The sequence below is a fragment of the Dasypus novemcinctus genome, chromosome 22 (assembly GCF_030445035.2).
Source record: "Dasypus novemcinctus isolate mDasNov1 chromosome 22, mDasNov1.1.hap2, whole genome shotgun sequence".
Taxonomy (NCBI): Eukaryota; Metazoa; Chordata; class Mammalia; order Cingulata; family Dasypodidae; genus Dasypus; species Dasypus novemcinctus.
Window position 1 is genome coordinate 54318329 of NC_080694.1, and position 22196 is coordinate 54340524.

The following is a 22196-nucleotide window of genomic DNA, read 5'->3' on the forward strand; positions in this document are numbered from 1 at the left end:
TATGGTATTAATAGCTGGCTTAGAGCTCTTGAGAACCCACTGAAGAGTTGGTCTGTTGAAATTGGATTGTAATTCCAGTTTCAAAATTATACTTCCATTCTAGATATTAAAATGGTTTTGAATCAGGGCTCAAGCATTGTTTTTTTTTTTTTTTCCCTTACTAATTTAGCCTTCCAGAGCTGTGCTGTATGATATGATAGTCACCAGCTGCATGTGACTGTTTAAATTTAAATCAGTTACCATTGAATAAAACTGAAATTTCAGTTTCTCAGTTGCACTAGCCACATTTCATGTGTTCAATAGTTAAATGTCTCTAGGGCTACCAGATTGGAAAGCACAGAAAAGTTCTGTTGGATAGTGCTGAATCTCAAGTCATTTTAGTAATCTGTTTTTAATAATTTGTTTATTTATATAATTCAGTATTATGGATTGAATTATTGCCATAAAAGGTAGCCAGATCTTATAGACAGAGTCTGCTATGGATAGCATACTTTGAAAATTCTTGGAGACACTTCTAAATTCTTAACCTCATAAGCAGCGATACATTGTTTTGTTTGCTCTAGCATTGGCCACTGGAATGTTACTTTGTTTTAGAATCTGTATTCCACATAAACATAATTTGATTAAATATACTGAATGTGCCCCTGATTTTGATCGGTTGTTTCTTTGTTGAGCGGATGGGGAGAAGGAGTGGCCGTGGGCTCAGACGAATTAGGTCTGAAATCCTAACACCGAGAGTCTTAAGTTACAGCCTTACATATTTAAGTTGATTTTGTAGACAAGAGGCTGTCCTACAGAATCCACCCATGAGGCAGCAGGGAGTTGAGCAGCCTGTCTGGTGGCTGTCTGTCCAAGTTCCTCCAGGCAAAGAAAAGAGACAATGGGTCCTTGTTCTTCGAGAGCTTTCTCGAATATATCTGGTCCCGAGTTTTGAATAATTTAACTAGAGATATTTTGCACAGCAAGTAAAATCTCCTTGGTGTGAAATTTAATCCTCATAGTATCTTAGGAATAATTTTAACACTTGCAGATTTCTGTATCCACTACCCCAGCTCTGGGTAAGTGTCCAAATAGCTTTGCCAGTTGAGAGAAAACTCTACTCTGCATTGCTGATTTGTTATCCACAGTAACAGCTAGGACGTATAGAAAAATTGTGTTTAAAAATATAGAGATGGTTTGACTTACTGTTTTTCTTGATCTTGCTCCCTCCAGCACACCATAATGGAACAATTTTGTTTTTTCCTGCTAATTCCTTTGTTTCCTATTCATTGATAAATGAGTAGTGTTTAAAAGACAATCACAAACTGCACAATGAGCTCACAGATAATAAAAACCAAGGGCTTATATGAAATTGAATATGAACTTGAAAAATTTTTTGTTTTCTATCAGTACCAGTTGTTCTTCATATCTTTTGTGGGTGTAAACATCGTTACTTAAAGAAAAAAATTTTTTTAAGGTACTGGGGGATGGATACTGAACCCAGGACCTTTTACATGGGGAACCAGCGCTCAAGCACTGAGCTAGGTCAGCTCCCCTGAGTTGGTTTTTTGTGTTTGCTATTTTTTTTTCCCAGGAGGCATCAGAAACTGAACCCAGGACCTTCCATGTGGAAGGTGGGTACTTAACTGCTTAGGCCATATCTGCTCCCCTGTTCACCTAAGTTTTTTTGCTCTACGTTAGTTTTTTTGCTTTGTTTTTAAAGATATTATTTCTTTCTTTCACCTTCCCCCCTGTTGTTTTTCTGTGTCCATTCGCTATGTGTTCTTCTGTGTCCGCTTACATTGTCAGCAGCACTGGGAATCTGTGTCTCTTTTTTGTTGCGTCGCCTTGCAGCATCAGCTCTCCGTGTATGTGGCCCCACTCCAGGGCAGGCTGCACCTTTTTCACACAGTGTGGCTCTCCTTGTGGGGTGCACTCCTTGCACGTGGGGCTCCCCTACGCGGGGACACCCCTGCATGGCATGGCACTCCTTCCACGCATCAGCACTGCGCATGGGCCAGCTCCACATGGGTCAAGGAGGCCCGGGGTTTGAACCACAGACCTCCCATGTGGTAGGCAGACGTCCCATGTGAAAGCTCCATTGGGCCAAGTCCCCTTCCCTCTACATTAGGTTTTAATGTGAATTTTTTTTCCTCTGGTACAATGTTGTTTTTTTTTTCATCTTACTAGACCCAATGCATATGAAAAAGACGAGTGGACTGTCATTCACTTTAGAGACCCTATATGGTGAGACCCATTCTGTTTTTCTCCTGTCTGGTTGTGCCATCATCTTTTTGGTGCCTTGCTTCACTGCACGGGGACCTGCGCCTCTCTGTGCACTCAGGTCTGGGACGCCTTTTTTCCTTTTTATAACCAGGAGGTCCTGGGGATCGAACCCGGGTCCTCCGTATGGTGAACGGGAGCTCAGTTGCTTGAGCACAGCGGCTTCCGAGACCTCTTCTTTAAGAGCTCTGTCTACAGCAGGGTGAGGATGGTGGGCCTCTGCTCACGAGTCTTAGCTCCCTGCATTCGGGCACTTACAAAGGACAATCGCTCTGATGACCTTTTCAAATTCTAACCTATCCCAAACCTGATCAGGCCAAATCTTAGAAATCTTCTGTGGTCAAGAATGAATGCCTGCCAGAGAATCAAGCCAGCAGACGGGCTGCACAGCACTTTATTACCCCAAGAATTTTCTCTATTTAAACTACAACCTTACCACTGTGGTTGTCATGCTTGAAATGAGCCTTCTCTTTAGGTTTATGTGTATGTGTGTATATACGCACATAGACACACACTCATTTGTTTCACGGATCAGTTTTTTTTTTTTTTTTTTGAGTAAACCAAAGAACTTAGCAAGTTTACACATCGCTTTCACATTTCTCTTTTAGTACTTGCTTTAGCCCAGACACGACTCTCAACTGAGCTACCCTTACTGAATAAGAAGAGGGACAGTGTTTATTTTCCAGTGTATTTTAAAATTTGTTTGGGGAGGCTCAGGACAGAAATGTGAAATGGGTGACACTAACTGTAAACATATACGAAGGAAAAAAGAGGAGTTTTTGCAAACCGTGGTTTGAAAATCTCAGTCTTTGGTTTCTTGGCCCCTGCTTGGTGTTATGTATTTCAGAGGACACAGCATGTATTTTGATTTTCTCTTTCTCTTGAACCTGATTGTCTAGTCTTTCCTATCTGGGCAGCTCCGTTCTGAGGCTGTACTGAACACACATCCTGAGGCTGGGCAGGCCTGTGAGAGGAGCCTGGGTTGAAAGCTCCCAGCTCCACCGAAGTGGGTGGCCACGGAGTGGGAGCCCGGCAGCTGCCGTACACCCATTGAACTTTTGTCATTTATAAATTATTTTCCATGCCATCTGGAGCGAGAACGGTGCCACGGTTTAGAGAAACTCTTTGTGGGGTGGATCCCAGCCGCTTCTTATCAAGTCTGCGGTTTCCCACACTCCGCTGCAGTTTTCAAATCTTTATCTGCTTGGAGGCTTAGGGACGTGGAAAAACACGGGGGATTTCTCTCCACAGCTTTTCCAAGGCACCGCCCCCCTCCCCACCAACGCTTTCCCTCCCTCGTTCCCTTCCAGTGAGGACATCCTGCCTGCTTTCAGTTCCAGTGGAAAATACATTAATCCCAGAGTCGCCATGAGGTTTCCTGTTCGATGACATAATCAGAAAATCCTCCCCGCACGGCCCTGGGGCTTGCTGGCTGCTTGTCATGTTGTCTTGGTGGGTGTAACTCAGCCGTCCAAAAAAGAACCAAAACACTCCCGCCAGGCAGACCCTAAGTCCAGGGCCTGCACTGCGGGAATGTGATTGTAAAGGAGAGAAAGCTGTGGGCATGGCCGCAGCCAGGCTTGGGACTTTCCTTCATCTGCAGGTGCTCGAGGCCTTGGGGACCCGGGCTGGCAGTGCCCCAGCCGGTGCTCGGCCCCTGGCAGGGGTCATCAGAGCTGTGCGGGCACCAGCCCTTACGCCGCATCTCAGGGGAATCCCCGCGAGCATTGCACTTCAGCGGTGTGGGTTTAAGTCCATGTCCACCCGCTCTGTGGCTGCATTTTGCCTTTAGTTCTTGATCAGAGGAAGCCGGGGATGTAGAAAACTCCCGGGCAGGGTCCGGAAACATTTCGGGAATAGAATATGGGCGATCCAGCTTTCAAAGGAGACAGAAGCAGAAGCTGGCATCTGCCGTGTAAGTGCTTTTAAAAGTTCTCAAGACGAGATACTGTTGAGGCGAAAACTTGAGTAGCTGTGAATTAGTTGGAAAGGAGAAACCCAGATATGAAAATCAAAGCACGAGAATGCGAGTGAGATGCCAAAGGGCACGTAAAGTTTTACAAGTTTAGAAGTTATTGGCATAGGCAGTTGAGCATATGCTTCAGTGTGGAGTCTTTCCTTCGCTATTTGGAGAATGCTTCGTGGTTTTTTTTCCGCGTACTTGGTAGGCTGCCTTACCCCTCCATTTGGTCGGGTGGATAGAGTACCTCCTGACTTGGAGCTTGGAAAGTCAGGCTCGGTCGGCTCGGGGCCAGGATGAGAAAGTGGAGCGGGCACCTTAGCCGGGTTTCTTTCCAAGTTCTAGATACGAGCTGCCTCCATGAGTCTCCCTTCCATGGCGCTGCCACCTGCCTCCCTCTGGTCCAGGGGCCCTGGGAGGAGAAAGAGACAAGAGGCCATCTGACGGAGCTTCCGTAATGGAAGTAAGGGAGAGGAGAGGGCTCCAGCCCCAGCTCAGCCCCAGCAAAGTGGCTGCATCCAAAGTCTGGGGAGGTGTTGTCACCATTTTTACCTCCTTGTCAGACGTGCGCCTGGCTTTTCCATATGGTAGGAGGCAACAATCCCCTGCTCATGGGTGCTTTCCATGTGGCTGGGGCATCTGAACTCACGTAACACCAGAAAGACAAGAATTCTATTCCTTCATGGCTGTTGTGGACATTTTTGAAATTTACAAGTGGCTGCCGAATGGACTCTGCGGCTTGAAATTCTGCATTTCAGGTCCTGTGATTTGTTTTCTTGCTGGATGCCATGGTGATTCCATCCCCACCATGGGAGCACTTACTCTAACATAGGCTGATTTAACCATTGTAGTCCCTGTACTAGAATTTATAGTATCCCAGGGTGGGAACATCATATCGGATGCCCGAGTCTGCTTTCCCATGGAAAGCGTTTCCTCCCAGTGTTGCCCGAGCACACGTGAGGACAGAGCGCTCTCTGCCGTCTGGGGTGCCTCATTTGCTGGCCCATCCCTGCTGACTCCGTCATGTATCTTTATACCTCAACCTGAACTACCGTTCCCCGCGTGCAGGGGGCCTGGCCGCGGGAGGAACGTGTGCGCAGCTTCGGAGGGGGAGAGTCACGCTGTGAAGGCCAGCGTGGGCAGCCAGGCCCTGTGCTCCTCACACAAGGTGTCCTTCAGCCCTGGGCCCGTCCCTCCTCCAGCTCCTGTGTGATCTCCTCCACTGGCTTCTCCCCGTCCTGAGAAAGGAATGTGCAGCTCTGGGGTGAAGGCACCACCTTCTCCCTCCAAAAAATGTCACCCTCATTGACGTTGGAATTGGTGAGAGATGTGGGGTTCCAAGTTTGTCTTGTGCCCCAACTTCACATCTAGCTCAACTGCTGGCCCAGCGGAACTATAGTAACTCCACTACAGCCAGCGGATGCAGTTCTTGCTACGGTTGCATGAGATCTAATCCCTATAATTAACCCTTGACTTTATGTCACCCGCAATTGACTTATGTCACTTCCTGTTTGAACCCTAACACACTACTGAATTGTTCTAGTTCTTCCCTTGAGCTGCACATCGAGTTTAGCACCTGACATATGTGTGAGGACGGGATTAGCCTCCTTCTTCCTGTCCATTGTTGCCTTTTCTCTACTTTAACACTTTCAACTACTCGTCATAGGACATGGCTTCCCAGCCCCTCATCACCCTGATTACTAATTTCTAGTTATCATCTATCCCTCACAAGAGGGATTATAAAATCTACCCCACGTGTTGAATGCCATCACTCACGTGGGCGGTGGCCCAAACGAGAGATGGGGAGTTACAATCCCTTTTAATCTAGAAATATAAAGAGCTTGGTTGCATTTGGGAACCTACCACCTCCCAGATCACACTGGGCTGTACGCTTCAGAACACCCCATGTGGCCAAAATGGACAACCTGGGCCTATCTGATGTCTCAAGTACCAACTACCCTTCACTTCTTATTTTATTTTTTTTTAAAGATTTATTTTTTATTTATTTCTCTCCCCATCCCCCTCTCCTCATCCCCCCCATCTGATCTCTGTGTCCATTCACTGTGTGTTCTTCCGTGTCTGCTTGCATTCTTGTCAGCAGCACTGAGAATCTGTGTCTTTTTGTTGAGTCATCTTGCTGTGTCACCTCTCCTTGTGTGTGGCACCTCTCCTGGGCAGGCTGCGCTTTCTTCATGCAGGGCGGCTCTCCTTGTGGGGTGCACTCCTTGCGCGTGAGGCTCCCCTACACAGACACCCCTGCATGGCACGGCACTCCTTGCGTGCATCAGCACTGCACGTGGGCCAGCTCACCACATGGGTCAGGAGACCCTGGGTTTGAACCCTGGACCTTCCATGTGGTAGGTGGATACTGTATCAGTTGAGCCAAATCCTCTTCTCCCACCTTTCACTTCTGATTGTCAAGATCTTTTGGGGTTCAATGTCTCTAATTATTATCACTCCCAGGTTTCGATCAAAATGTGAAGTCAAAAGACTTGTGGTTTAAATCGCAGCTCTGCTATTTTCTAGCTTTGTTACCTTGAAAGAGTAATTTAAGTCTCAGTTTCCTCATTTGTAAAATAAAAAATGAAATGTTCTAACTCGTTAATAGAATAGCTGTAAAGGTAAAGCGTAATTGTGTATGCAGAGGTGTTTGGGGAAAAAGAACACACCACAGAAATACTATTTTTTTCCCTATGCATTTGGAAAATTTGTTTAAAAATGCTTCTTTGACTTCATCCAGGTCATTGGTTAAGAAAAAATGGTGAAGCAAAGGACCAAGAACAAAAGGTGTCCCTGCCTTAGGGACTTTCTCATGGAATGGCGTTGATTGGATGTTGACACCATTTTGGTTCAATTGTTCATTAGTATAACAAACTGCCTTAGCATTCAGCCTATATATTTTTTCACATCTTATCCTCTGAGTTCTGAGAGTCCTTGTCAGATTCCTTACTCAAGGCCAATATATTATGTCCACTGTAGTTCTCTGCTCTGCCAACCTACCAGCCTGTCAGAGAAGGAAGTGAGGTTTGTCTCATCCTTACTGAACCCACACTGTCTGCCAGGATTGAAACAAACCATTCTTTTAACAGTCTGCCAAGAATCTTGTCCAGGATCAACATTAAATGCACTGGCGGGGTATAGTATTGGGATTTTCTCTTCCCTTTTGTTTTTTTTTCCTGGCTTTTTGAAAGTGGTAACTCCATGTCCCTCATCTTCAGCCTTCTGGCACCAAAGCTGCTTCTCCATTAGTATTTACAAGAAGTGAAATTCAAAAGCAATTAACTTTTGTTTTCGTCTAGGTCGCCATTAATGTTTTCATTCTGAGGCCTCTCTCAATTTTGACGAGATTGTGGCGAATACTTAGCAGCAGTGGTGTTTGCTTACTGTTGTAAATTCTTGATAGTTAAGATCCATGTAATTGGAAGATTTTAGCAACGTATGCCTCTATGTTATAAATGCATCTAAAAATCCACTATTGCTTTTGGTTGCTTTCTGAAAGCAAAACCAACAACAACAAACTAATGTATTATTAAGGTTGCAATTGTAATAACACAATTTTATTATTGAAAAAAAGTGTATTTTTCTTAATGAAAAAGAGTCTGAGAGAAATCCATTAAAAGACATTTTAACTTTGCCCTGCTGGTTTAATGTGGACCTGGTCAAATCATGTAATTTAAAATGATTTGCTCTCAAATAGGGTTCTGTTCTAAAAAAATAATGCTAATAAAAACCAAAGAACCATTCTGTTCTATGCTACATTCACATCAGGCATTCTGTGTTTATTATCTCATTTAATCCATTGTTTTGCAAGGAAGAGGTTTGCAAATTTTGGAGCTGAGGAAACTGAGACTCGTAGAGCTTCAGTAAAAGGCCTAGAAGTGCCAAGCTGGAATTTGGTTATGTATCACCTGATGGCAGAGACTAAGGTTTTCCCATTACCACACAATGTAACTTTAGATGATGTCTTCCATTTGACGGTTAACTTTTAAAACCTTATTTAGTATTATGATGCCCATGCTGAGTGACCTTTAACTGGGTCGTGTTAATGGGAATTGCGTTAATAACACCGTGTTATATTACTAAGTTGAGAGGCTATTGAATCGGACTGCTTTATAAATTTTCGATCAAAGGAATTTACCCATGCAAAAGAGCTGGTCATAAGTGGAGACTTGGCTTTATTTATTACAAATCAATTAATGGTCCTTTCCTCTAATGCCCCATCAATCAAAGCATAGAAGTTTTCCATTGATAAGGATACTGCACCCAAAGAAATCAATTCTCCTTTTTCATGTTGACAGAATTAGCTATAAAGATGGATTAATGCACAATGCGGAGGGGAAATACCCGCAGGCTAAGGTCAAAGCCTCGTTTTGTAAAATCAAAATTGTCATAAGAATATTTCGCATTCGGTGATAACAAAAGGCATTCCTCTTTGCCTTTCCGGTGTAAGTTTAAAACTTTTGTTTTTTTCACGTCAGCACTCGAGTCCTATTGCCAGATGCTGTAAAAAAGCTCAAGAGAATGTAGACCCAGTTTCCCAAGCCTTGGGTTGGAATTTAAACCATTTTAATAGGCAACTGTGTAAGAAAAGCTAGTGTAATGCCTGAAAAATGTACAGTTGCAGATCTTGTGCATGAGGCTGCTTGCTGGCCCTGAGACAGGATTTCTGTAAGAGTGGTCCAAAAAAATCTTTGGAAAGGAGAATTTTCATTAACACAGGCTCACCAAAGGGATGTTTGAGCTAATAGGAGCACAACCAAAACAGCTCCGTGCACACAGTATCATGTTGGGCAAATCGTTGGTGTGCAAGGACCTCTGAAGCTTCATCTGTTTTAAAAGGTGATTGCAAACATGTGAGTCGTTAACCATGATGAAGGCCAAGTTAGAGCATGCGATTTCCATAATACTGATGGAAATTCATTTTAAAAGAAGTTTTTAGAGTAGGCATTAAAGATCCTCTCTACTTAGCTGCGTAATATGAAATACTCAGGAGAAGTTTGTTTCTTCTTAGTTCATGTTTATCCCCAGGCTGAGATTTTTTAAACCATTCTTAGCTGCTTCCTTTGAAGATATTGCCTAGCTTTTGGATTTATGTAACTTATGTAGGTCAATGCCTTGACTAGAAACTCATGTAAATAAAGTTTACTTATGAATCCTGGCGTTTAAATAGCTTGAGGGGGAGATGTGCTTAACGAAGTGATTTTCCCTGAGGTAAGACTGTAAGCACTGAGGTTTTTTTGGTTGTTTGTTTTTTATAAAAGAATTTTTTCAGTTGTTTTAGGTTACCATCCTTCTTTGAAATATAAAAATAGTTCCAGCTCTTTTCACCTATAATAAAATTGAAAAGCTTTGGGAAAAAGCCATTTCATTTTTGTTGTATATTATAACCTTTATAATATAAACCTTGATGCTATGGAGAATCCCATTTTTCCTGGACATTTCTTTAAAAAATCCCCAATTCCAGTTTGATTTGCTACAGGATAAGTCTTAAATTCATTTCTTGATCTCTTAATATCTTAATACTTTGGCTTTTTGAGATTAAGTGATTAATGTTTGGGTTATATATTTTATGTGATGCTTTAAAAAGTGGTGTAAATCTAAGATATAATTATACTATTTTCAGCCTCTTTTAGTCAATGTTTTGAGTAAAAAAAGAATACTTACTGCCTTAAAAATAAATACTTTGTTCATCTTCCACAAATATCAAACTTTCACCTAATTAAAAAAATTAGATTGTACTTGCTTTTAGTTACTTAAGCAATCCTATAAGTGACTGATATTTTGAATGAACTTAGCCTGAGTGAATGTACTAATGCAAAATCATGCTATCTTTGACTTTATTATTTTAACTCCAATGAGAAGCCATATGCTGAACCATCAAACAAGTCTATAATGGAAAAAGAATTGAAGTTATACAACATATATTCTCTGACCACAAAGCTATGTAGTATATTCCCCCAAATTTGGAAATGAAACAAAACACTTCCAAGTAATCCATGGGTCAAAGAAGACATCAAAAGGGTAATTTAGAATATATTTTGAAATGAGTGATAATGCATGCCCAAGGTTTCAAGATCTGTGGGAGAAGCACCTAAAGCACTGCTTAGAGGGACATTCATAATGTTACTGCTCTGTTCACATTTGAAAGGTTTTAAAAACATGTAAAATTCAATTGCATGTTTAGGGATACAGAGTTGGTAAAACTATCAAGAAACATAAGACAAAAATCACAAGAGTGGTTGCTCTTGAACAGAGAGGGAAGGGGTTGATGTGTTAACCTTGGAGGAACACATGAGGGGCTACAGAAGTTCAACTATTTTAACTTACGTGGGTAGTTGTATATCCACAATTTAAAAATTTCTTTGTTTGCACATGTTTTAAATAAACACTCTTCTATCTGTTCAATGTTTACCAGATCAATTATAAATGAAGAGATGGCTAATATTATTCTGAGCCAAAATGCTTTTTCAGGGCTCTAGTTTTAATGTTTAAACTTATGGGAGTAGTTGGGTATAAATACTTAAAATATGACAGCATTATCACTATTAGGCATTTTGCATACCTCATGGTTGTGAGGTGAACGGAGAAAATATGGGCTACAACACGTAGCACACGGACCTGGCACAACGCAAGGGAGCTGCTGTTATTAAAACAGCCATTATTGACCGGTACTATTTTATTGCGGCTCCGTTTTGTAGACAGACATAGGCTCCAAAATGAATCTCATATAAAAAAGATGTTGGAAAAAAGATGGTGAGTTCAATCTGAAGAGAATATAGCTGTTTCCCGCTGGCCTGAGGTTAAGACATTTTCGGGCGAGAGTGCGAGCCAGGCTCTCAGGGACAGATTCAGCACCATGCTTCCCGCTGGCTCTTAACTCTGTTCCCTGCCTTTGGGGCCTGGGCTGCAGCAGCTACAGATAATTTTCTCAGAGACGGAGTCCCCATTCCAGGGCGGCCTCTGCCTTGAGACCCCTGTCCGTGATCTTTCCAGAGGGCGGTAGGAAAAGGAAGAGAAGGCAGGGGCGGGGAAGGTCCCTCTGAGCTCCTTAGACCTGCGATTGTGGACCTGAGTGACACGGAGGGCAGGTGTGTGTGCACGCGTGTGGGGTCAGCACATCGGCATCTGTCACCTAAGGGGCTAGTCAGTGCCACTGAGTGAGAGGTGAAGCGCCCGGGTGGGATGTGTCGTCCTTGGGGAGCGGTGGGAACAAAACGATTTTTCGGGCACCTACCATGGCGCCTGAGACTCTAGCGTTAGAAATCTACCCTTTGGAGTAAAGGCACCCTGGCCCTTCTGAAAGTTGTAAATGATGAGTGTTCTTGGAGAGTGAGCCTTCGCTCCATGTGAGGCATTGACTCCCCCGTTGCTTTCCCATGTGGTTGCTGTACTGAGGACGGAGGGATGTAGCTGGAGAGGAGGTGGTCCCTGGACTCAGCTGTCCTCTGCCCCGAGCGTCCACTCTCAGGAGACGCGTCCCTTCTCCACGGGAAAAGCTGAGCTCCTTGTTTTCCATTTTGGGAACAGTGTGAACCCGAACTGAACAAATTCTGGATCATGTAAATGATAATTTTATGTCACCCCCAGGAACCTGTGTTTATATTTGTGTCTGAGTGTTAAGTGGTAACATTTAAGTGTTTCTGGCTAATGAGAAAAGAGGGCTGGTTATATGTGAATGATGGGTCTGTACCCGGGTTCTGCTAAATGACATCCATTTCTGGTAGCGGTCTAATAGAGAGTAGTGGTGGGAGACTTGAGCTGTCCTGTAATGCTCAGCCATGCTGGCACGCCTACCTCAAAACAATCCTTGACTGTAGCACAGGAGCCATAGTCATGTTGCAGGTGAAAACTTAGTTGCAGCAAAATCCCATTTGCTGGGAAGCAGATGTGGCTCAACGAATAGAGCGTCCGCCTACCATATAGGAGGTCCAGGGTTCAAACCCAGAGCCTCCCGACGTGTGTGGTGAGTTGGCCCAAGTGCAGTGCTGATGCGTGCAAGGAGTGCCATGCTGCGCAGGGGTGTCCCCCGCATAGGGGAGCCCCTTGTGCAGGGAGTGCACCCCTCATTGAGCCACCCCATGTGAAAAAATCACAGTCCACTAGGGAGTGGCGCCGCACACACGCAGAGCTGACGCAGCAAGATGATGCAACGAAAAGAGACACAGGTTCTGGGTGCCGCTGACAAGAATGCAAGCGGACACAGAAGAACACACAGCGAATGGACACAGCAGACAATGGGGTGGGGGAGAGAAATAAATAATAAAATAAATCTTAAAAAAAAAAAGCCATCTGCCACATTGAATCAATGTTGTTCATTTAAACTTGGTTTGTTCTGTAGCTCTGACTTTTCCCTATAAATTTGTTTTGGTTTTATGGTCGTAGAGGAGTTAGACTAATAAGTAGTTTATTCCTAGTTGTTGTTTTTTTTTTGGTACATATTTTGAGAACCTAATAAAATACTGAGAGTGGGTAACTTTTTCCGTGGAATGGGAGTCTTGTAGATGACTGAGGTTTTGGAGCTGCTGGTTGGTGTGCTGCAGAGAAAGCGGGGCCTGGGCGGATGCTGGGGTGAAGATTTCTTGGGGGACGGGAGGTGGGGGGGGCGGTCAGGATGACAGCAGTGAATGTGTGAGAATGGAAAGGATGTTTTTTTGGTAAGTGCCTGGGTTGAAGAAAGGGGACGTGGAAAAAAAATGTCAGAAAACTCCAAACAAAGCTTGATCGACTGCACAGCATGGCCTAGTGTGGGTTCTCTGCCGGGTTATTAAATGAGGAAGAGGGAAACGGGCTTTGGCCCAGTGGTTAGGGCGTCCGTCTACCACATGGGAGGTCCATGGTTCAAGCCCCAGGCCTCCTTGACCCGTGTGGAGCTGGCCCATGCACAGTGCTGATGCGCACAAGGAGTGCCATGCCACACAGGGGTGTCCCCCGCGTAGGGGAGCCCCATGCGCAAGGAGTGCACCCATAGGGAGAGCCGCCCAGCGCGAAGGAGGGAGCAGCCTGCCCAGGAATGGCGCCGCCCACACTTCCTGTGCCGCTGACGACAACAGAAGCGGACAAAGAAACAAGACGCAGCAAAAAAGACTCAGGAAACAGACAACCGGGGGAGGGGAGGGGAATTAAATAAATAAAAATAAATCTTTAAAAAAAAAAAATAAATGAGGAAGAACTTTCTCAGGGAAGGCTGATACCTTTCTTTTGGATTACTTCCCCAAACAAATGCCTTTCTAAAGCAATTCACTGTGAAAACAGGGGTCGATACCTTCTACAAAGAAAGGTGAGGTGGTGTCAGACTGTTTCCGTTTGGCTCCTGGAGGGGCCACAGGCCACCTGTGGGGTCTGATGCCCTGACAGCCAGTGAGTGGGTGGAGCCAGGCAGGGAGGCCTGGCAAGTAGCCAGAGGACCGACCACCTCACCCTGAGCTAATGCTGAATGGTGCAGTCAAATTGGTGTTGCGGTAAACTACCTTTTTGTTTTTGTTTTTTTTAAGATTTATTTCTCTCCCCTTCCCCCCTGTTGTCTGTTCTCTGTGTCCATTCGCTGTGTGTTCTTCTGTGTCCGCTTGCGTTCTTGACATGCGGCACCGGGAAACCATGTCGCTTTTTTTGTTGCGTCATCTTGCTGCTGCATCTTCTCCATGTGTGCAGCGCCACCCTTGGGCAGGCTGCGCTTTTTTCACATGGGGCAGCTCTCCTTGCAGGGTGCACTCCTTGCACGTGGGGCACACTTACACAGGGGACACCCGTGTGTGGCACAGCACTCCTTGCACGCAGCAGCACTGCGTGTGGGCCAGCTCACCACACGAGTCAGGAGGCCCTGGCGATTGAACCCTGGACCCTCCATATGGTAGGTGGATGCGCTATCAGTTGAGCCACAACCGCTTCCTGGTAAACTACTTTTTACTTTTTATTTTATTCTTGTATCCTCTCTCGTTCTTCATTAACCAATCACACTTTAAGTGGATTCAAAGAGAAACCAACTTTATATAAAATTCAGAGAAAGGGTGTTGCACCAGGCTCTCCTGTGGTTGACTCGTATTTGCAGGAAAGGCACTTGAGCTCAGGGACTTTAAAATCTCTTTTACTTTAATAGACACATAACCCGACATGTAAATTAAAATTGCAAAGGTCTTTTTAAAATAAACATAGGTAGGAGAGTTACTGTATTGGTGATTATCTCCAGGAAATGTCATTTCATAGAAATAATGATGGCAGCAGGAAATAAAGCGTGGGATTTTATCATTTCTGGATCTTTGGCACATTACATTACAAGGCAAACATTTAACCTGTGAAATTCAGGCATTTTAAAAATTATAATATGAATAGTCAGATCAAAGTAAAATTTCAGAATCCCATTTTCTTAAGTATATAATAGAACTACCATTTGATTTTGTTAGAAGATGTAAAATTGCTTAAGGTTTTATATGTGTGTATAAACATTTACATACATTTCATTACACACGTCATGGTGTACAGATAAAGTGAGATACTTTTCAATATATGCTGTAACACAGAAGTATTTTCATCTGTTGTACCATTTATCCATTTTTTTCCTGGGCCATTTGGTAGGTAGAACTGCAGTGAGTTAAAACCAAGTCTTTCCATCTTCAGAGAGGAAGGAAACCACGTTCTCCTGGAAAGCATTGACTTCAGAAAACTGATATGAAATTGGAGTTTGTTTTCAGCTTACATGCTGTCATTTCTACTTTATGTCATCATCAAGCACCAACTACCCATCCTTCTCAAAGGACGGGGGGTGAGGTTGGGGGCAGGGTAGGATAAAATGAAACCTGACTTCTACAAAGTGCATCACAATACTGAAAAGGGATGTGTTAAATTAACTACAACAAAATTAGGGCAGACTAAAGAAAAGGTAAAAAAAGTTATCTTAGAAGACAAGAAAGGGGTATGAGATGCCGGGGCAAAAAAGGAAGGAATGTAAGAGTAAGGGATAGCAGGAGATTAAAAATGAGAAGCTGGAAAGAAAGTCGAAATAAGTGGAAATGTTACCAAGCAGGTTTGAGTTTCAGTGCTTTCCTAAATGACACCTATTAAGACTTGGTTAAACTAACTTACCTTTGTTGGGTAATGAAAGGAAGTTCTGAATGCGTTGTTATTGAGATTTTCCACTATAAGCTAAAAATATGTGCCCTCGTCTCCCCCGTAAAGAATTCATTAATGTGTTAAATAAAATGAAAGCATGATGCAAAACCAGATTTTTCTTTTGTAACTTTTTCCTTTGATCAAGAAAAGCAAGGAAATCTTTGATGTTTTCCATGTCCCGAATGATTCTACATAGAATGACATGTTTATATTGTACACTGTGCTAGAGCCTTATACAGGCAAAAATGTGAATACGTGCGAACAAATGGCAGTGTAGCATGTGCATTTAACTTCCCCAAATATGCTGATATCAGGATTGTAATTTAAATTGCTTAATGGATTTCCCAGTAATGATTATCGTTTTTCTACAGTTGTATGTAATTTTACTTCCCCTGCAGGAGGTAAGTAGGACTTAGGAATTGCAGTCATTTTTATTACTAATGAACTCCCATCGCAAGCATTTTCTGTTCCTCTTACAATAAGAAATCCACCCAGCAGCCTAGAATAGCATTAAAAAAGAGCATGATGGAAACTTGTATGTGTGCCAAGTTAGCAACTGTAGCCATAGCATTCACGGTAAGCCTTTTACTTAGAGCCCAAGAATACTATCACGTTAACACGTGTCCAGTGCTTTCCATGCACTAGGCAGTGGGGTGAGAGCTTCTTGGGGGTTATCTCCCTGAAACTTCATAACAGCACAGTCAAGGAGAGCTACCCTTTCCTCATTTTTTTTTAGATGAGCCAACTGAGTGAAGCTCAGGGAAGAAATTTGCCCCAAGGCACGTACCTAGTAAAAAAAACTGGAACCAGGATTTGAACCCAGACAATTTGTCTCCAGGGCTTTTAATCAATTCTTTATACTACTTCACAGTGGCAAGTTTGGATACTCCTGAATGTAAACCACGTAACAATGCTAGCTGTGGAATTACCTGGCAAATGGCATTGTACTGTTTCTGCCATTATAAATTTATTTATTTATTTATTTTTTCACAATGTATAATCACTATAATTTATTTCTAAGAAATATATACATCTGGGATTCTTTTTTTTTAAAAGGAAGTACCAGTGATTGAACCCAGGACCTCATACATGGGAAGCAGGTATTCAACCACTGAGGTCCATCTGCTCCCCAATGAGAGTTGGCTTTTTTTTTTGTTTGTTTGTTTTGTTTTTAGGAGGTACCAGAGATTGAACCTGGGACCTCGTACATGGGAAGCAGGTGCTTAACCACTTGAGTTACATCCATTCCTCCATCTGGGATTCTTTTTTTTTCCCAGAAAAAAATCATTGTTGAATGATAAAATTAGTGTGCAAAAAATATGAGAAACAGGATATTTGAATTGTCTCAATGTATTTTCTCACAAGCCATTCATTAATAATAAAGGGGGAAAATAATACTTTTAGAGTGAAGAAACCTAACACACCAGTTTAACCAAGTGATCCAGGGTAAGAACACCAGTATTAAGAAATGTCACATCAAGAATCCCAGGGAATGATGAACTAAGAAGGGTACTATATGACTTCTGTGATATTCTTAAGAAAAAATACATAACCTCTATCTAATCATGAGAAGCCATCAGATAATCCCAATTAGGGATATTCTACAAAATAACTGAATAGTAGTTTTCAAAATTATCAAGAACATGAAAGACAAAGACTGAGGACTTAACAATGGATTGGAGGATACTATGAAGACATGAACAAAATGCAATGTGGAATCCTGGTTTTGAACCTGGATCATAAAAGTATTCAACAAGTGCAATGAACGTCCCATGATGATGGAGCAGGTTGCCGCCATGGGAGGAGTGGGGTGAGGGGGGCGGGGGGCACACGGGGACCCCACATTTTCTGAATGCAACACTAAAAAAAAAATAAAGACAAAAAAAGTACATTAGTGGGACAACTGGCAAAATTCAAATAATTTAGTTAATGGTACCATATTAATATTAGTTTCCTGGTTTTGATAACTATACTGTATTTATGTATGTTAACATTAGAAGAAGCTGAGTAAGGGGTATATGGAACTCTATATTTTTGTGACTTTTCTATAAATCTAAAAACTTCTTTAGAAAGATTGCTTATTATCTGAATTTGGATTACTTTATTAGTAAATCTGAACAATTTTCATAATTGGCCATTTACATTTCCTTTTCTGTACATTTTTTCTTTTACCCACCTTTCTATTGGATTGTTGACCTTTGTATATTAAGAAAATTATATACGTTATATTTTGAGGATCTTGTGTGTGGCAAACATACTTTCCCATTTGTCTTTTGGCTTTCTAACATGGTGAGTTTGTGTGTATATGTATATATAGGTGTTTTGATTTTTTTTCCCGAATTTTTTTTTGTCTTTATTCACTTCATTTTATTTATTTTTTATTACTATTATTCACTTTTTTAATGTTACATTAAAAAAATATGAGGCCCCCACACAACCCCATTATAAATTTAAATGTAATGTATTTGGTTGTTCTTTTCACTTGCTGAAAGAACAAAAAACAAAAAACTACTGCCTTACTCTCATGCCAGTTCTTTTTGTGTCTGAGAAGATTTTCAGATATCATACTGGTAGGTCCATATTATAGTCTATGCAGGTGTATTATCCACTTACTTGGAAGTCTGGAATTCTTTGTTAATACTCTGCATCTTCAGACATGTGTGAGCTTTCTTGGTTTGACTTTGCCAAAACTGCATATTGCTAGCTACGAACCTGTTTCTCCATAGAAATGTCTGTGCCATGCCATTGCTTGGTGTTTTGATGGGCAAGTGACAGCCTATATGAGGCTCTCCAAATAGGAGAGATTCATATGGATATACAAAAGAGGGAATAAAATAAGACTTGCATATGTAATACATAAATATATCTGAAGCTATGAATTTTGACATACAGACTAGACATCAGGGAATGAGCCCTGTGATTACAGAAAGCATGGAAATCCCAATGTTCCTTCTATTTCTTCTTGGGTCACTGTAGGTGGTTCGTGTGCTTCTAGGAATTTGACCATCTCATCTATGTTGTCTAGTTTATGGCATACAGTTGTTCATAGCATCCTCTTATCATCTTTTATTTCTGCATGGTCAGTGGTAATGTCCCCCCTCTCATTTCTGATTTTATTTAATAAAAAACTATTCTCATTTTTCTTTGTCAGTTTAGTTAACAGTTTATTTTCTTGATCTTCTCAAACAACCAACTTTTGCTTTTGTTAATTCTCCTTTTTTTCCCCTTCAATTTCATTTATTCCCCTCTTATCTTTATTTCTTTCCTTTTGCTTGCTTTTGGATTAGTTTGCTGTTCCTTTTCTAGTTCCTCTGGGTATGCAGTTAGGTCTTTGATTTTAGCACTTCTTTTTAAAATGTAAGCATTGGGGGCTATGAATTTTCCTCTGAGTACTACCTTTGCTGTATCGCATAGGTTTTGATATGTTGTATTCTCCTTTTCATTCATCTTGAGATATTTAATGATTTGTCTTGTGATTTCTTTTTTGACCCACTGATTATTTAAGAGTGTGTTGTTTAATCTCCATATATTTGTGAATTTTCCGTTTTATGTCTGTTATTGATTTCTACCTTCATTCCGTTAAGATCAGAGAGAGTGCTTTGTATAATTTTAGTTTTTTAAAATTTATTGAGACCTGTCTTGTGACCTAATGTATGGTCATCTGGAGATGATCCATGAGCACTTGAAAAGAATGTATATCCTGCAGTTGGGGGTATAAAGCTCTATAAATATCTGTTAGGTCTAGTTCATTTATCATATTATTCAAGGTCTCTGTTTATTTATCCTCTGTCCAGATGTTCTATCCAATACTGAGAGTGGTGTACTGAAGTCTCCAAATTATTGTAGAGACATTTATTTCTCCCTTCACTTTTGCCAGTGTGTGCCTCATGTAACTTGGGACACTCAGGTTAGGTGCATAAATACTATAGTTATTTCTTCTTAGTGAATTACCCCGTTTATTAATATATAATGACCTTCTTCATCCCTTATAACAGTTTTGCATTTAACGTGTATTTTGTCTGATAATAGAATCACTACCTCAGATTTTTTTCATTACTATTTGCTTGGAATATCTTTTTCCAACCTTTCACTTTCAACCTAATTGTGTCCTTTTTGTCTGAAGTGAATCTCTTGTAGACAGCATATAGATGGCTATATATTTTTAATCCATGGTCTCAAAATATATCTTTTGATTGGGGAGTTTAATCCATTAATGTTCAATCCACTCTTTATCTCTGGTATTTGCCATTATGAATAGTAGGTGTTTTGGAGTAGGTCTATTTGGATTTATTCTGTTTAGGGTGTGTTTACCTTTTGGATATTCATATTTATGTCTTTCATAAGGTCTGGGAAGTTTTTGGTTATTATTTCCTCAAATATTCTTTCTGTCCCTTTTCTCTTCTCCTACTGGGACAACGATAATGTGTATGTTTGTGCATTTCACTTTGTCATTCAATTCCCTGAGATCCTATTTCATTTTTTCCCTTCTTTTCTCTCTGTTCTCCTGCCTTTTCCAGTTAAGATGTTCTGTTCTTGGAATCACTAATTCTGCCTTCGAGCAATCCAAATGTGGTGTTATGTGTCTGTAATGCATTAAAAAAATTTTTTTTAAAGATTCATTCATTTTTTTTTATCCCCTAGGCCCCCCCCCCCCAAGATGGCTCCCTCAGTTTGTCTGCTCACTGTCTACTCATCTTCTCTAGGAGGTACTGGGAACCAAACCTCGTGCCTCCCACGTGGGAGGTGAGTGCTCAACCACCTGAGCCACATCCACTCTCCACAGGCTGTGTTGTCTGCTGGCTATGTCATACACTGGCTGCACCATCTGCTTGTTGAGGTGTCTGCTTATTGCAGCAATTATGGTGTCTGCTCATTGTAGTGGTTGCGGCAGCTGTTCGTTGAGGAAGTTGCAGTGTCTGCTTGTTGTGACATCTGCTTGTCTTCTTTAGGAGGCACTGGAAACCAAACTGGGGACCTTCTGTGTGGGAATCAGGTACTCAACTGCTTGAGCCACATCTACTCTCCCTGTGATGCATTTTTTATCTCATACATCATGCTTTACATTCTCATAAGCTCTGTTACTTTTCTATGCATTCTTTCAAATTGTTCTTTCTGCTCACCCAGTATCTTCTCAATATTCTTTATCTCTTTGGTCATATTTTCCTTCAATTCTTTGAATTGATTTAGGAGATTTGTGTGATTATCATTAATTAGTTCTCTTAAATCCTATATCTCTTCAGGATATTTGGTTTGTTCCTTTGGGCCATTTCTTCCTGTTTTCTAGGGTGGCTTGCAATTTTTTTGCTGATGTCTAGATATCTGAATATGTTGTTGAATTTACTCTGATGGTCAGTTTCTTTCTTGCCTAGGTTTTTTTTTTTCTTTTTTTCACAGCTGTTCTTTGATTTTTGCTTCAACTTATTCTGAATCTTTAAAATTGACCAGCTTTAGTTATCAAAATTGGGCCAGGGATTCACTAATGGCCACATATTTTCTCACAGGAGTGGAGCTAAAGAGAGTCCTGAAAGCAGTTTTTGTCCTTGCAATTTCCTGACTGGCCAGCAGATGGCTCTTGTTGGTGAACCTTTCCACAGAGTTGTTTCTTTCAAACTCCCTTTGCCCATGACACTGGTCCCGCCAGAGCTAAGATTCAGAGCAGGCTCTACTGGCCAAGCTCACCATTTCTGAGCTTGGCCAGAAGAGAAACAATTTCTGCCCTGGGACAAAGATGCCTATTCACCTTGTAGTTGGCTGCAGTGAGCCATGGGCTTTTCCAGGCTGTCACTTTGAGTGTAGGGGGTGGGTGCCATTCCCGGCCATGCGTGTTCGTAACTCATGGTTTTCATTTCAGTTTCCTCATCTCTCTCTCTCATTCTCCTGAAGCATATACAGCACTCTCCTGGTCTGCACACCCCCAAAGCAGCTCCTGCAGATAGCTTTTTGCCCTTCTATCGTTTTTGTGAGAGTTGAACCCTGCCTACCTACTCTGACGCCATCTTCCTGGTAGCCCCAGATAGTTTTTCATGCTGAGTTTCTGTCATTCTTACTGGTACTGATTTGAAGTCTTTCTCCTCGTTGGCATTATTTATCCAGCTCTATGGGAGAGCTACATTAGCATGCTACCCATATCGATGACAAGTCCTTTTGCTCTTTAGGTACTGTGAGATGTGTGGTCAGGGAGAGAAAGACATGGCCACCATGTTTTCTGTAACATTCTCCACATGGTGCTGAAGGAAGGAATCACCAGGACCTTGTGCAATGGGTAAATGGAGGTAAGTCTCTCTGACAGCTGTTAATGTTTTAGGGTTCTCCAAAGAAACAGAACCAGCTGGATATATTTGTGTGTGCATTTTATGGGACTGGCTCAGGTGATTGTGGAAATGTGAAATGGTAGGGCAGGCTAGTAGGCTGGAAATGCCATAAGAGCTGATGTTGAGGTCTTGAAATTATAATGGAGGCTGGAAACTCAGAGAGGAGTTGAGGCTGTAATTTTGAGAGAATTTTTTCATCTGGAAGTGTCAGTTCTTGCTCTTAAGGCTTTCATCTGATTGAATGAGGCCCACCCACATGATCAAGGTTAGTTGTCTTTATGTAAAGCCAACTGATTGTAGATCATCATCACATCCACAAAATACCTTCATAGCTCTCTCTAGGCCAGTGTGTGACCAAACATGGGGCATCATAACTTAGTCAAGCTGACAGAGAGAATTGCCCATCAGAGTGATTAAAAAAATTTTAATGCTGTTTTAGTATTCTGCTGCTCTTAAAATTCCATTTTGAGGATTTAGCTAGAAGAGCCATGTGCCATGCTAATTGGCTGTACTTGTGTTATATGTTGTCAGCCTCTGTGCTCTCACAGAATCATGGGAGA

The 22196-nt window shown here is 41.9% G+C and overlaps 1 long non-coding RNA gene across 11 annotated transcripts in view; it reads left to right on the forward strand.

Annotated features, from left to right (window-relative positions):
* The window catches only part of LOC101429050 (uncharacterized), a 399778-nt gene that overhangs the window by 308905 nt on the left and 68677 nt on the right, over positions 1-22196 (forward strand). The gene's annotated exons all lie outside the window — the stretch shown is intronic.